General features: G+C 35.4%; 1 long non-coding RNA gene across 1 annotated transcript in view; it reads left to right on the forward strand.

Annotated features, from left to right (window-relative positions):
- Positions 1-612: 612 nt before the first annotated feature.
- Positions 613-13,834, forward strand: part of LOC131894413 (uncharacterized) — a 29,214-nt gene continuing 15,992 nt past the window's right edge. The window contains exons 1-3 of the long non-coding RNA XR_009374911.1: positions 613-1,098; positions 2,685-2,890; positions 7,455-7,628. This is a non-coding gene — a long non-coding RNA (uncharacterized LOC131894413). The remainder of the gene's footprint in view (positions 1,099-2,684; positions 2,891-7,454; positions 7,629-13,834) is intronic.

Consider the following 13,834-nt stretch of genomic DNA (forward strand, 5'->3'; position numbering starts at 1 on the left):
GAAGGTTTGCATTCAGGGAAGGAGTATTTTCAACAACCACTCAACTCTGACAACATTTTGTAATCCATAATATACAAAGAACTCTTCAATTCGAGAAGAAAAATCCCTCAATTTAAAAAAGCATTAAGGGATTCCTCATTAAAGAAGATTTTCTATATCATTTATCATCGCAGGAATACAATTAAAATAATGACAATACCACTAAATAAGTGCTACCTTTCCCTAACTACAGAGAAAGAAAAATCATACTAAAGGGGAATTCATGCTTCTATGGAAGGAAGAGGAAGCCCCTTTGCCGGTGTTTCCTCTTCTTTCATTTCATCTCCAGGGGATAAAGAGTAGCACTTTCTCCTTCTAATTCCCATATCTAATTCTCTTCGCTACTTCCAAACATTGTGTTTTTGCCCCTTCAGGTACCTGTACATTCTGTATTGGAAATATCAAAGCATTCAAAAATGAAAGAAAAAAAAAGACTTATGTCCAGCTTTTCGGCTTTCCTTCAAACACACAGTGTTGGGAGAAGCATATAGTTTGTTTTCTAAAAATGTTATTGTTATTTCTGTACAAATTGTATATGATATATATGATGACATTGAAATTTTACACAAAAGATCTCTTAGTCAAGAAATGCTCAAGAAAGTGAGTGCACTGGGAAACATAATTAAATTTTCCAGACTTTCAAATCTCAGTGAGACATTAGACAAGGGAAGAGGAATAAAAAGGAAAAAGAATAGAAGCTGAGCAGTAAGAGATACTATGACAGATTAGGAACCGCTGTCTTTTTTTTCCCCTGAGCTGCATACATGCTATTCAACAAACCATCTCTTCACGTCTGTGTTACAACGCATTTCATAAAAACATCTGTTGAATGAGACATTTTGACATGCCTTAAAAAGAGTCCACTATTTTATAACATTTTTGTCCTCTCATATCATGTTTAGATGACAGCCTACTAATGATGTAAATTTGATTAAGTGAGAACATGTGCCATATGGAGTAATTGACAATGTTTGCGATATTGATGAGGAACCTCAATCCAATCAATGTGGTGTGTTTACTAATTCCCTGCAGGCCTCCAACAGCCAAAGAAGAAATACGGTATTTAACAAACTAAGAACAGCTAATAAGTCATTCCTCTGTGCTGTTATTTTTTCTTAAAGAATATGTATTAACAGAAATTTCTATTATAATTTAAGGTGGTTTGTTTTTTTATTTTAAATAAAATCCCAATCTACAAAAATGTATATTTTATGAATTTTTCATGCATGTAGAGAATAATTATTTCATATATCATCTGTTCTATGAATGGCATAGAAAATAATTTTCATATTCTTTTTTTGAATATATATAGAAACCATGTTAAGCTGTATATATACAGAATGGGAATACCTCCTCTAGCATTTTAAAAATTCTAATTCATTACAGCATTGCTATCCTTTTATATTCAAAGCTCATGTCCACACTGTTAAATGACTGTGGCACATTCTACATTCTGATATCAGTAACCCTTGATCTTATACACAGTCTTCAAAATTTAAGTCAGGAACTTAGGCCAAAAAGAAAAATCTTAGTGTAAAGAATTGTTAATCAAATTCAAAGCAATACACGTTCTTGGAAGCATTCTTTCAATGGCTGTGTTTAAAAACAGCGCTTTCCCCACAGCTAGTAGTTAGAATTTCACTATAAAATACTCCCGTAAAAACTATTTAATTTTTCTACTTCGGGGAGGGAGGGTTTGATCTCTTATTAAACATTTTATGGAAAAGTCTAAAAGTGCTTTCAATTATTTATTGAATTGAAATCCAGGCCTTGGAAATTGCTAGCATACACACACACATAATATTATCAGCCCATTGAGGACCATTAGGTCGTAAAGCGGTACTGTGGCAACATCTCCAGTACAGCTGCTGGAGCTCATGCAACTTTTACTGCAGTTATAAAGTCATTTATTACATTTCCTTCATGATGCTAATGCATTGCGGTCTGTTACTTTATTGATTCCGCTGTGATAAAGACTGAAATGTATGATATTGTGGTGTGCTGCGGGGAGTGTACAGGCACACAGAGACAGACCTCGTAGCAGCCTGTTGCGTTAAAAGTCACTTAAACTTAAAAGGTCTATAAAAATATTAATAAAGGCTATCAAAAAAGATATTTTTGTAGCGCATTTAAGTCATGTTGCTCCATTGTTCCCTGTAGAATTAGTTTTAAGTTATTCTTTATTAAAACATACAAATGATAATGGGAGCATCTAGGTTTTTTTTTCTTAATTACAATCATATCGTGTGGGAACACAATTTGCAGCTCGCTGAGAGGAAAGGTAACTGTATTGTTTCCAAATAATCCAATGAAAAGGAGCAGTCATTACACGATAATGCCCACAGACCCAAAAGGAACCCACAATTGATAATTACATCTTGTTCAAATTGTCTAAACTTAACTCTCCCTATGATACAATTGTACATAAAGAGATTGACATTTTCTGTAGAGGGAAAACAAATCAATTACATGAATCAACTGCTACTCTTGTGGAGGCTTGTTCACAGTTGATGCCTACAACTCTAGGATACCACAAGGAAACTCATCCCCAACTGAGGTCATTTGGGTGACTTCTTGTAATGTGGATCAGAGCTGAAGCTGCTCACTAACCTTCTTTTTCTCCATGTTTCCTCTTTTTTCACAAGGGAATGGGGTTGAGGAGCAAGGTGACAAGATGTTCCAAGAATAAGCAAAAGACATGGAAAACAATGTTCTCTGGCAGCAGTTCTTGAGTGGGACATTCAGCTCATGAATTTCATGGTATTTAATTTTCCCAGAAAAGAGTTAAAATCAATGTTGGTAGTATTTAAGGAAAAGCTTTTCTTCATGTGATACCAAGATTATAATAAAGGTAATTCTGGATTCAGATTTTATCTTTCTTCACTAAATGCATTTATATCTATTGTGAACATGCTTTGTTACATTGTCACACTGATGGATGAGCAAATTTTAATAATGACTCTAACTAGGAATCTACCACAAAAATAACCTAAAATGTAACACAAATGTGGAGTTGAATGTGATCTTAGAAAGTTTATCTTCCTCTCTCATTTTCCTGAGAACTAGAAGATTTTGCTTTAGCAAGTGTTGTCTTTAATCTAGCTGCATTATGCATACATCATTTTGTTTCAACTTATTTTCAGGATCAGCAACTACCATTCATTTTTTTATTCTATGTATCTGGCAATTTCAGGTGCCTACATAAGAGAAGGACACATTATTTGTGTTTCTGCAGGTATTTTATAATTATGATATCCTCAAAGTTCATCCATGTTGTCAAATATTTCAGTATTTTCCTCTTTTCTAAATCAAAAGCCTTAGCTGTGAATCTTGGCTGCAACATTATCAATTGGTCAGGCAGGAATGTTGCGGTAAAGGTGTGGTAAAGGCAAGTCTGTTATAGGGATAATCACTTTCTGATTATATTTGAGGCCCTCTCTTTAGAAGGAAATTCACATCCCCAACTCCCCCTCAGATTTCATGACTTTTTTCTTCTTTAATTATCAATGGTGTGTGAGTGTGTGCGTGCATGTGTGTGTGTGTCTATTGAGTCCATTTATTGTTGCTCTTGAATACATGTGTTTATGACTGAACTTGGGATTGAAGATTAAGTTATAAGGAGCTTGTTCCTAGGAATACTGATTCTCCAGAGAAGCTTCATTTTTTGCAATAGGCTATAATAAGTATAAAGACTGATAAATGGACAGGTTTCTAAGACTAAGTGACTGTTGAATGCTCAGCATTAAGTGGGGCATCTACGTAGTTGAAAGGTCTCTCTGGTCCTGCCTGCTCCACAGTTCCAACTGTCTCTGGTCCCACCCGGCCTGGCAGTCCTGAGGCCAAATATAAAATAATCATTCAGAGGCTTAATATTATTTACAAACTGTATGGCCTATGTCAGGCTCTTGCTAGGTAGCCCTTATAGTTTAACTCAACCCATAACCATTAATCTATGTATCACCACGTGTTCTGTGGCTTTACCTGCATCCCATTACTTGTTGTTCCTAGGATGGCAGTCTGGTGTCTCCCCACTCTGCCTTTCTCTTTTCCTCTATCTCCTTGGGTTTCCCACCTGCCTCTAAGCTGCCTTGCCATTGACCAAAGCAGCTTATTTATTAACTAATGAGAACAACATATATTCACCATGTACAAGAAGACATCCCCCAGCACATCTATTTCGCATATACCAAGGCTCTGAGAATTTCATGGATTAAGGAGAAGGAAGAATGTAAGAGCCAGAAGAGAAGAGGGAATTAATGTGGAAGTATAACATCCAGGCATAACATGGCTGTTGCACTCTTGAATTTAGAGCAGCAATGATTAACAACTCAACATCTACACAAGACTGGGCCTGTCAAGACCCTGCTTTGAATGGACAATGGTCTCATGGGATCACCAAAACTAATGCCAGGTGGGTGATTTTAATCCATTGCCAAGTCCTGTTTCCAGCTCGACAAGCAAACTTATATACCTGGACCACAACTTCTGTGTGCTGACTCTGAAGAAACAGTCCCCCAGATTTTCCAACTCAGTGACGCTGGTCTCTGATTAATCATTCACAGCTGATTCTACAGCCTTGGCTGACTAACATCTATTGTATAATTGAAGCATAGGTTTTTTTTTTACTTGCACAGATTTGTCTATTAGAATTATGTGAGTGTGTGTATGTGGAAGTGAAGGGCTTTTTGTGCACAAGAGTGCTGGTTATGACAGGAGACAGAAGAGGACATTGGATTCCATGGAGCTGTAGTTACGGATGGGTGGTGAGCACCATGATGTGGATGTTGGAAATTGAACTCAGTTATTCTGCAAGAGCAGTATAGGGTATAAATAACTAAAACATTTCTCCAACTCATATTTCCACAGATTATTAATTCCAAATATCGCACAAATAGTCCTGATACTGTCTGCTTCCATCTTATATTTCCCAATACAGGCCACAATTGTCTGGGTTTCTCTCAGCATTCTTATCTTACAAGCTCCCACACCATAATGTTAAGATCTCAATACTCAATGGCTTTCTGTGACCAAAATTCCAAACACTTCCACAATCCTCCCTAAAACAAAACGGGGAGGTTTATGATAGTAACAATCCAAAACTTCTAGTTTCAGTTTCATTCTATTGTTGTAATGAAACACTCTGACCAAAAGCACCTTAATGGAGGAAAAAAAAATTATGCCTTACGCATTATAGTCCATACTTAAAGGAACCCAAGGCAAGAATTCAAGCAATAACTAAAGCCGAAACCATGAAGGGATGTGATTGTTTTCCTGCTCTCTAGCTTCCTCACTTGCTTTCTTATCGACCTTAGGAACTTCTGTATATGAATGGTACTGACAACATCTCATAGACAGGCTCACAGGTTAATCTGATCTGAACTAAGGTTTCTTCTTTCCAGATGATGGCAGATTGTAGCAAGTAGATGATAAAACCTAACCAAGATGATTATTCAAGTAAGGTTTCTTCCTTCCAGATGATGGCAGATTGTAGCAAGTAGATGATAAAATCTGACCAAGATAAAGAATAAGAGGAGAAAAGGAAGTTGGATGATTATTGTTGGGTGAGGGGAAGGAGGAGTTGAAAGAAAGGAATGGGGATTGGATATGAACAAATATGTTGTGTACCTCTATGAGAGTCTTAAAGAATAAATTAAAATATTATATATAAAAATAAAACACCACTAGACTTTTGGCAGAAATTGAATGAAATATGTAGCATGGATATTTTAGCAAATTTATTCTTTTGAAATTTCGGCATGGACTAGGATTCAATTTATTTGTTTTTCATCTTCAGTTTCTTTCATCATTGACTAAACAGTTTTCTGAGAATAATCACATCCTTGCTGAAATTTGTTGTTATTTTATTTTTTATTCAATTGTAAAGAGGATTATTTTCTTGACATATTTTTGTGCTAGACAATCTGTCATGTATTAAAATATTAGAAACTTTCTCCATATTGACATCATATCCTGCACTTTTGTTCAATCAATTTATTTATAGCTGAAAAGTCTTGCTGTGGAATAATGCTTTTGTATACTGTAAAGATTTGTCCTTCTAATTGGTTTAATAAAATGTTGATTGGCTAGTAGCCAGGCAGGAAATATAGTCAGGGCAACCAGACTAGGAAAATTCTGGGAAGAGAATGGGCAGAGTCAGGAGTCACCAGCAAGATGCAGAGGAAACAAGATGATAATGTCATATTTGAGAAAAGATATCATGCTGTGGGATGTCTTTCTATAGGCTGTGAATATATGTGGCTCCCATTGGATAATACATAAAGCTGTTTTGGCCTATGGAAAGAAAGCTTACAGGCAGGTGGGAAATCCATGCAGAGATACAGAAAGAAGAAAGGAGGAGTCAGGAGAGACTCCAGCTGCCACCAAAGGAGCAATAAGATGCCAGCAGGCTGGTAACGCCATTGCCATGTGGCAACACATAGATTAATAGGAATGAGTTAATTTAAGATGAAAGAGCTAGATAGCAAGAAGCTGAAGCCACGGGCCATATAGTTTGTAATTAATATAAGCCTTCATGTAATTATTTTATATGTGGCTTGTTGGACCACTTTATTTACTTATTTATTTTTAATCTGTACTGCTGGGCAAGGCAGGACTGGAGAAACTTCTGGTTACAATACCAAGCCGCTTGGCTAAACATAGATAAGAATTATGGGTTAATCTAAGTGTAAGAGCTAGTGAGTAATAAGCCTGAGCTACCAGCTGAGCATTTGTAAATAATGTTAAGCCTCTGAGTCAATTATTTGGGAAGTAGCTACTGGGTATTTGGGAATTGCTGGTGGGACACAGAAACTTTTGTTTACAAGTCTTATTAAGATCTTCAGATTTTTCTATATTGAAGATCATGTCATTTGTACAGTATATGGTAAACAGAAATGGGGAAAATGAGAATTTTGCTACAAATTAAATCTTTGAGGAAAACCTATTTTCTCCTCATTGATTACAATGTTCATTGGGAATTTGCCTTTGATGATCTTTATCATTTTGAAAAGTATTCCTTGTATATCATATCCGCAAAATGCTTTTATCAAGAAAAAGATGTTGTAATTTGTCCATTTTTCTCACCATCAATTAAAATGATCATGGATGTTTTGTTTCTATCTGCTGTAGTATATCACAGTTACTAGTTTACATTGCACGCAGAAATAAATATCGCTTGATCCTGATATAAATTTGTATGTTTTAAAATTCAAATTGTAAGTGTTTCACTCAGGATTTTGTATCAAAATTCATCATAGATACTAGACGGTAGTTTTGTTAACTTATGGGCATTTGCCTTAGTTAACAAGGTGATGTACACCTTGTACAATGTATTCTACTGTTCTCTCTAGCTCTGCTTATAGGAAGTGTTTGATAAGTGGTGCTTTCATTTTTCCCCTGTGCCATGTTCTGTTCAGATCAAGGACATTACCTAACTGGAGTGTTGAGTGAATGAAGAAATGGAAAACACATGGGGCACAGAAGAGCTGGAATGTGAGGGTCTAGGGTCTCAGAAGAAGAATCCATAACTCCCCAGAAGCTTGAGTGTTTATTATATAAAGGTAAACAAGGACCAAGGTTATTACACACAGGTAAGCGAGGAGGTGGGGTTAGTGTAGAGCTAAAACAAGGAAGCAGGAGCTTGAGTAATCTCAGTAGGAACAATCTCTATAAGGCTAGTCTTCAGGCCATAAAACATTCTGTGGAAGAAGGCTATGGTGGACTCCCTCTGCTCACGCTGTCAACGTTCACACTCAGTCCCAAGGAAGGCTTTGTTATACCTCTGAACCTCAACTGAGAAGGGACGTGCCACTGCCATATGTCCTAGGTATTGGTTTTTGACATAGCTGTACCTATGTCAAGTAATGCACATTCATTCACTCAGAACTCCACTAGCTCCCTGCACCCTTACAAGTTTAGTATAATTAAGCTGCTGAGTCACATGGTACTTGTAGGCTGTTTTGTTTGGGAGGAGTCTTTGTCAATGGCTTTGACGCACGGTGGTTTGCTCCGTTTCTTGGTTTATGCTAGATTAACTAATTATAGGTGTTAATGTATTTTAGAATCAGGAACTGTGATTCATCTATATCATTCTTCTGGGAGATCTGATGGATTTATTGTTTTGGAATTCCCCGTGAGCTTTTGAATCATTTTTCTGTTGCTACTTAAAATTCAATTGGGATTTTGGCCAAGATTATATAAAAACTATAGATTAATTTGAATAAAATGGATGTCCAAAATGTCTTCTAACCCATTCATATGGAATTATGTCTCAGTGTATACTGTAATTTTATTTCATCAAGCTCATCTGTACAATGTCTTTTTTTGTTATATATTACTATTAATTTCATTAGAGTAATAAAGGACAAAAATAAAATTCGTGTACCATAAATGAAATTTACATAAAATAAACACAAAAATAAAAACCCAATATATTTTCATATACTATCTGCTATTGCAATTATTTCAGATAAAACTCAGCAAATGCGTGAGACCAAAGCCCAGGGCTTCAGGTGCACTAGGCAACTGCCTTGTCATTTGGCTCTTCTTCCAACCACACAAGTGTTGTAACATAAGATATAGTAGAACTTAAAATGCAGTACATAAAGCCCTGGCATTAGTCAGAATTTGCTAGAGGAACAGAACTAGTAGAATGAGTATATGTTCTAGAAAGCATTAATTAGATTAGTCTTAGACAATTCAAGAGAAGATTCTAACACTGGCTGTCTGGACACTGGAGAGTCATGATCCTGGGTGTTATTCATTTCAGTCCATGAGGCCAGAGGCCTCTGGAACCTCAAGCTTGCAATGAAGACCTAGGGAGATTCCTGGAGAGCTACGAGTCTTCATCTACGTTTAAAAGCCAAAGAACCTTGAGATGTCAGGAAAGGATGGCTGCAGCAGTAGCAGCCATAGGACAGACATAATCACCAGCAATGAATAGAAGCAAGCAGGCAAAAAAAGTAACAGCTTTTGCAGTGGACCTCCTTGCATCTGGGCCACCTAAGGAAGGTATTGTCCGGTTTGCATGAGGCTCTGGCTCCTCAGTCAAAGTTCCCAGGAAATTCCCTTACAGACAAATGCAGATGTGTCACTTAGTTTAATTCAGATTCCCTGAAGATGACAAGCAGCACTAACTGTCACAGCTCCTAGTTACTGTGTTCACTAGTCACTTCTATTAAACCATCGTGATAAAGGATGTGTTTACCAGTCATATCTATTTACCATCTATTCATATATTATTTTGAAAATATATTCAAATGCTAATGATGTTATTTATTACCTTCGTGTGTATTATATTTTTTCTGAATAAAATAACAACTAAAGAAACTAAAAGCAGGTATTTCTTAATATAACATGTAATCTATAAACTTAAGTATATGCTTTATATAATAGTTGAATTATATTTTCGTATCATTGGCTTCCAACATTCATTTAGTTTCCAACTGTGTGGAACATTGGTTTATTTCATGTATAAAATTATTTGAAGGAATACAGAGAATTAATACAACAGATATAATAACTATTTTGTAGCACAAAATCACATCATAACAAATTTTAAATGATGTTAAGGTATTGTAAGTGGACATTGCTTACACCATAAGATATAATAATTTTCTCACTAATCAAAAAGGTTTATTAATTTCAAAGTTTTCATTATAGTGTTCCTCTGTAAGGACCATTTTATTTATGCTCTAAATCACTGCCATGTCCCATAGGAAAGGATGTTTTTTTTCTTCTGTCAAAATTGTGAAAACCCAAGACCCTAAACACAAGAATATAGATCCATTATTATCTATCCTAAAACTGTTTTACTTAGTCTTGTGGACTCTATTACTTTCATTTGGACAATAATTAATTTATTTCTTTCATAGCTGTTTCTATAAATTATTCAGGCTTATGCATTTGTTGTTTGTTAATTTATTTATTGCCTTTTTGCTGTGAAGTTTAAATGAATCTACCTGACATAGAAGGAACATTGGATTTGGTCATAATATTCTGTTAAATGCATCTCTATGAATCAATATTGTCTGAATTAATTGAATGAATGAAATAATGATTATTTATAGTATTTTAATTTTAACATATGGTCCATAGGACAAGTTGTGAATTATTTGATACAGTCAAATGCATTGTGATATAATAAATATTATCAAGCTATATCAAATACACATTTACCAGTGCTTTAAGAGCATTTCATTATCTTTTAAAGGACACTGATTTATTATTACTAATTTCTTCATGGATCATATAAATACCAATTGAATGTACAGTGTTTGAATTAAACAGATAAATCTCCCAGAACACAGAAATGTACATATTTATAAATTTAAACTCTCTGTTTTAGAAACATTCAGTTGACAAATGAACCACATTTGCCAAAGATTTCTAAAACCATCCAGAGTATTACAGATATCACAAATATTTCCTTTAGAACCAGTGTCATATACTTTGTTTTTCTCCTATAGTGCCAATTTTTATATTTTCTATAAGAACCGATATGTCATTGTACTTACGTCTAACCCAGATTTTCATTACTAAGGAATGAAGATTGATATCTCACAGTGTTCTGTGTAGACTCAGTCTTAACACAAGTCTGTTATTGAGCCTGAAACTCTGGTCCCCACGTGAAACAGCATATTGAGCTGTGTCAGAGCTTTAGAAGCAGCCCAGAAACACAGCACATAGAACCCTAGAAACAGACCAGGTTCAGGCTGATAATTTAATGACCACCTAAAAGACTGACGGTAAATTTTGTAGGAAATTATCTTGTAGATGCAAATAAAAGTAGGCATTGATTCAGAAAGAGCTGTAGTTTTTGACTTTATTTTTGTTTTTGAGAATATGGGGAGAAACAGTTTTTCCTAGAGAAGAGGACACTAATTGGTTATCCAGTACCAAATAGAAGTAGTTGTATTTTAACCAGACGTTTTTCCTGTTAAAACAATTATGCTTCCGTAATTAGCCTGATAGAAATATTCAGCTTTGCGTATCAACTACTTATGTTAATGAAAATGGGTCAGAAATGATTGTGGGAATACATACAGAAAGTAAAGGCTGTTGTTGGGTGATCTTCTTTCTAGGAGGCTGAGGAAAATTAAGGGATGGCAGCACAAGGCTCAATCCTAGCTGGAATGTTGATGAAAGCCAGTCTTCCTCATTATTTATAAAAATCCCACCTGCTCTTAACTACATTAAATTTTTAAGTTGTGTTTTTATAAATGGGATCATATGTCACGTTTCTCCATATGCTTCTTATCAGGTATATAGAGTTGTTAATAGTTGTTTAGACAGATACAGCTCTGTGATGGCCTTCATTATCAAGTGCAAGTCCTCGGTACTTGCTATGCCTTCTCCATTTAAAATAGGGTGCCAGTGCACTTGTTATAGGATGATAGAGTAGAATTAGGGCCTCCTAGTTAACTGAAGACATGAAAGTACAATTCATTTCTACAATCATAAGTAGCTGAAAACCGCTGAGGAGTAAACCTCTGTGTGAGAGTAATTTCAGAAGCAGATGGCTCCACACAACTTTCATAGCCCTTCAATTTCTTTATTGCAAATAAAATACTTGCTAGAATTGGAAAAAAACAAAAGTAGATCACAGCTGTTTCAACAGTACATATTTTTAACAAGGATATTGAAATACTTTTAAGTGATATGACATAGTTTAAAAAAATTTTCGCATGTCATTTTATGTCACTATTGAGTATAATATACCCCGATGATCAGGTACCAAATATTGTGTCTACAGAGATGATTCATCATAGAGGATTTAGGCCAGTCCTTGGGATATTTTCAGGAAATTGGGATTCATTCTGAAATGAAAAGAAGCGTAAAGCACAGTGGGTGTAATGGAAATTAAAATTAACTGCTGTTATCCAAGAGAAAGCAAAGACCACTGTTTTATAAAACTTGATTAGGTCACTGTTATACTATTTATAGAAATTTGTAAAGATAGCTAATTCTCTTTCTGAGCTACAAAACTAAAACTGTTTAATCACAGTCTGCCAAATAGTTTGCAGTCCATACTCGAGTAATATTTTGAACCTAATCTTAATGTGGGGTCACATTCTAGTGGTTACCCTGGGAATGCTCTTCTTCCTTGCTTGTTACGGAGGTCCACAAAACTAGAAACTTTACCTTTTCTCTTTTGTAACTATAGCACTTGACCCAATGCTAATTGTGATTTTATCATTAACCAATGAATAAATAATTAATGGAATAAATAATAAATGGAATATTATATTAGGTTTCTGATTCAAATATACACATAAAGATAACCATGGGAATCAAAGGATACATTATAAATCCCAGGTCAAGACTTTAGTTTTAATGTCAACCTTGCAAAACTGAAGGAAAAGAAATTTATTTTAAATCTGATTCTAAAAAGTAAATAAATTCAATAAAAATCAACATAGATATTTTATGTGAAAAATGGTTTCATGATTTTTAGCACCAAAAGTACGAAAACACACACACACACACACACACACACACACACACACACAAACTCACAATAAATTGAACTTCAAAAATTACATACATTTATACATCAAGAGAAAGTATCAAGAGAATGAAAGGCTAACTCGTGGTGTTTGAGGAAACACTTACAGACCGTAGTTTCTTTTTGACAGTTTCGGGCATGAATATAATGCATTTTTAGACTTTTTCAAGCCTTATTATCTGTCTTGTTCTGCTTCCTCCTTTCCCTGAAACCTTTCTTCCTTATAAGCCTCATTCTTTTCTCCATGTCTTTTTGTGTATGACCCACTAAGCTTCAATGGGCAGCCTGTATGAGAGTGAGTAGAAGGTTTTTCACTGTAGTATGGACAGTTTGTCAGTGGTTACTGATGAACTAAAGAAAGTAATATATCTTCCTTCAGCTCCTTTTAACTGTCAATACTTCCTATGAAAAGGGTGGACCTTCAATGAGCCTTTCCCTTTCCATGAGCAAGATTTGAAGTCCTCAATCTTGTGCAGGAACCACAGCTGCAGTGAGTTTGTGACACCCTCAGTCCTGTGGCGTCTGGAAGACACTGTTTCCAGCTCTCCCCCCTAGTCTCTGGCACACAGAATCTTTCCCACCCTTCTTTTGTGATGTTCTCCAAGCCTTTGGGGCATAATTTCCAATATAGGGCTGAGCTCTCCACAGTTGCGTAATGCACTTTGAATAGTTCTCTTTGTTAACTACTGCCCAATGCAAAAACAGATTTTTCTAATGAGTGATGGGGAATTCACTCATCAGTAGTTATTAAGTGTATGGAATGCAGTGTAATATTATCCCCATGTAGGAAGCCAATAATAGTATGTTCTCTTCTAGCACCTATAACATCTGCAAAGATTCTTTGTCAGGTTTACAGTACCAGACAAGAGTTCTCGCCTATAGATTGGCCTTGAATCCAATCAGAAAGCCACTTTGCACCAATGGGATTATTTTTCTTGTAGAATATCACTGTAACTAACAGTGTTCACAGCTGGGTTATACTGTTAATAACTTTTCTTCTCCAAAATCCTGCAAGGTACCTTCCAGAACTTTAAAAGCCATCAAAAAGGAAGCTTCCATGTCAGTATCAGCTTGAGATTTTTTATAATGTTACTAAAGTGTGCAGGATCTTCAGCAATGGGATCTTACCAAAAAAAAACCCCTGCTACTGAAAGAAATATAAAATTATAAAGAAGATACCATAGGTCTTATTTTGCTATTAAGATATTATTTCCTACTGATGTTATTTTTACAAATTTTGTATATGCCACACTATGGCTCATAGTTGGGAACCTAATTTTGAATCCACTC

This window comes from Peromyscus eremicus, chromosome 17, assembly GCF_949786415.1.
Source record: "Peromyscus eremicus chromosome 17, PerEre_H2_v1, whole genome shotgun sequence".
Classification (NCBI taxonomy): domain Eukaryota; kingdom Metazoa; phylum Chordata; class Mammalia; order Rodentia; family Cricetidae; genus Peromyscus; species Peromyscus eremicus.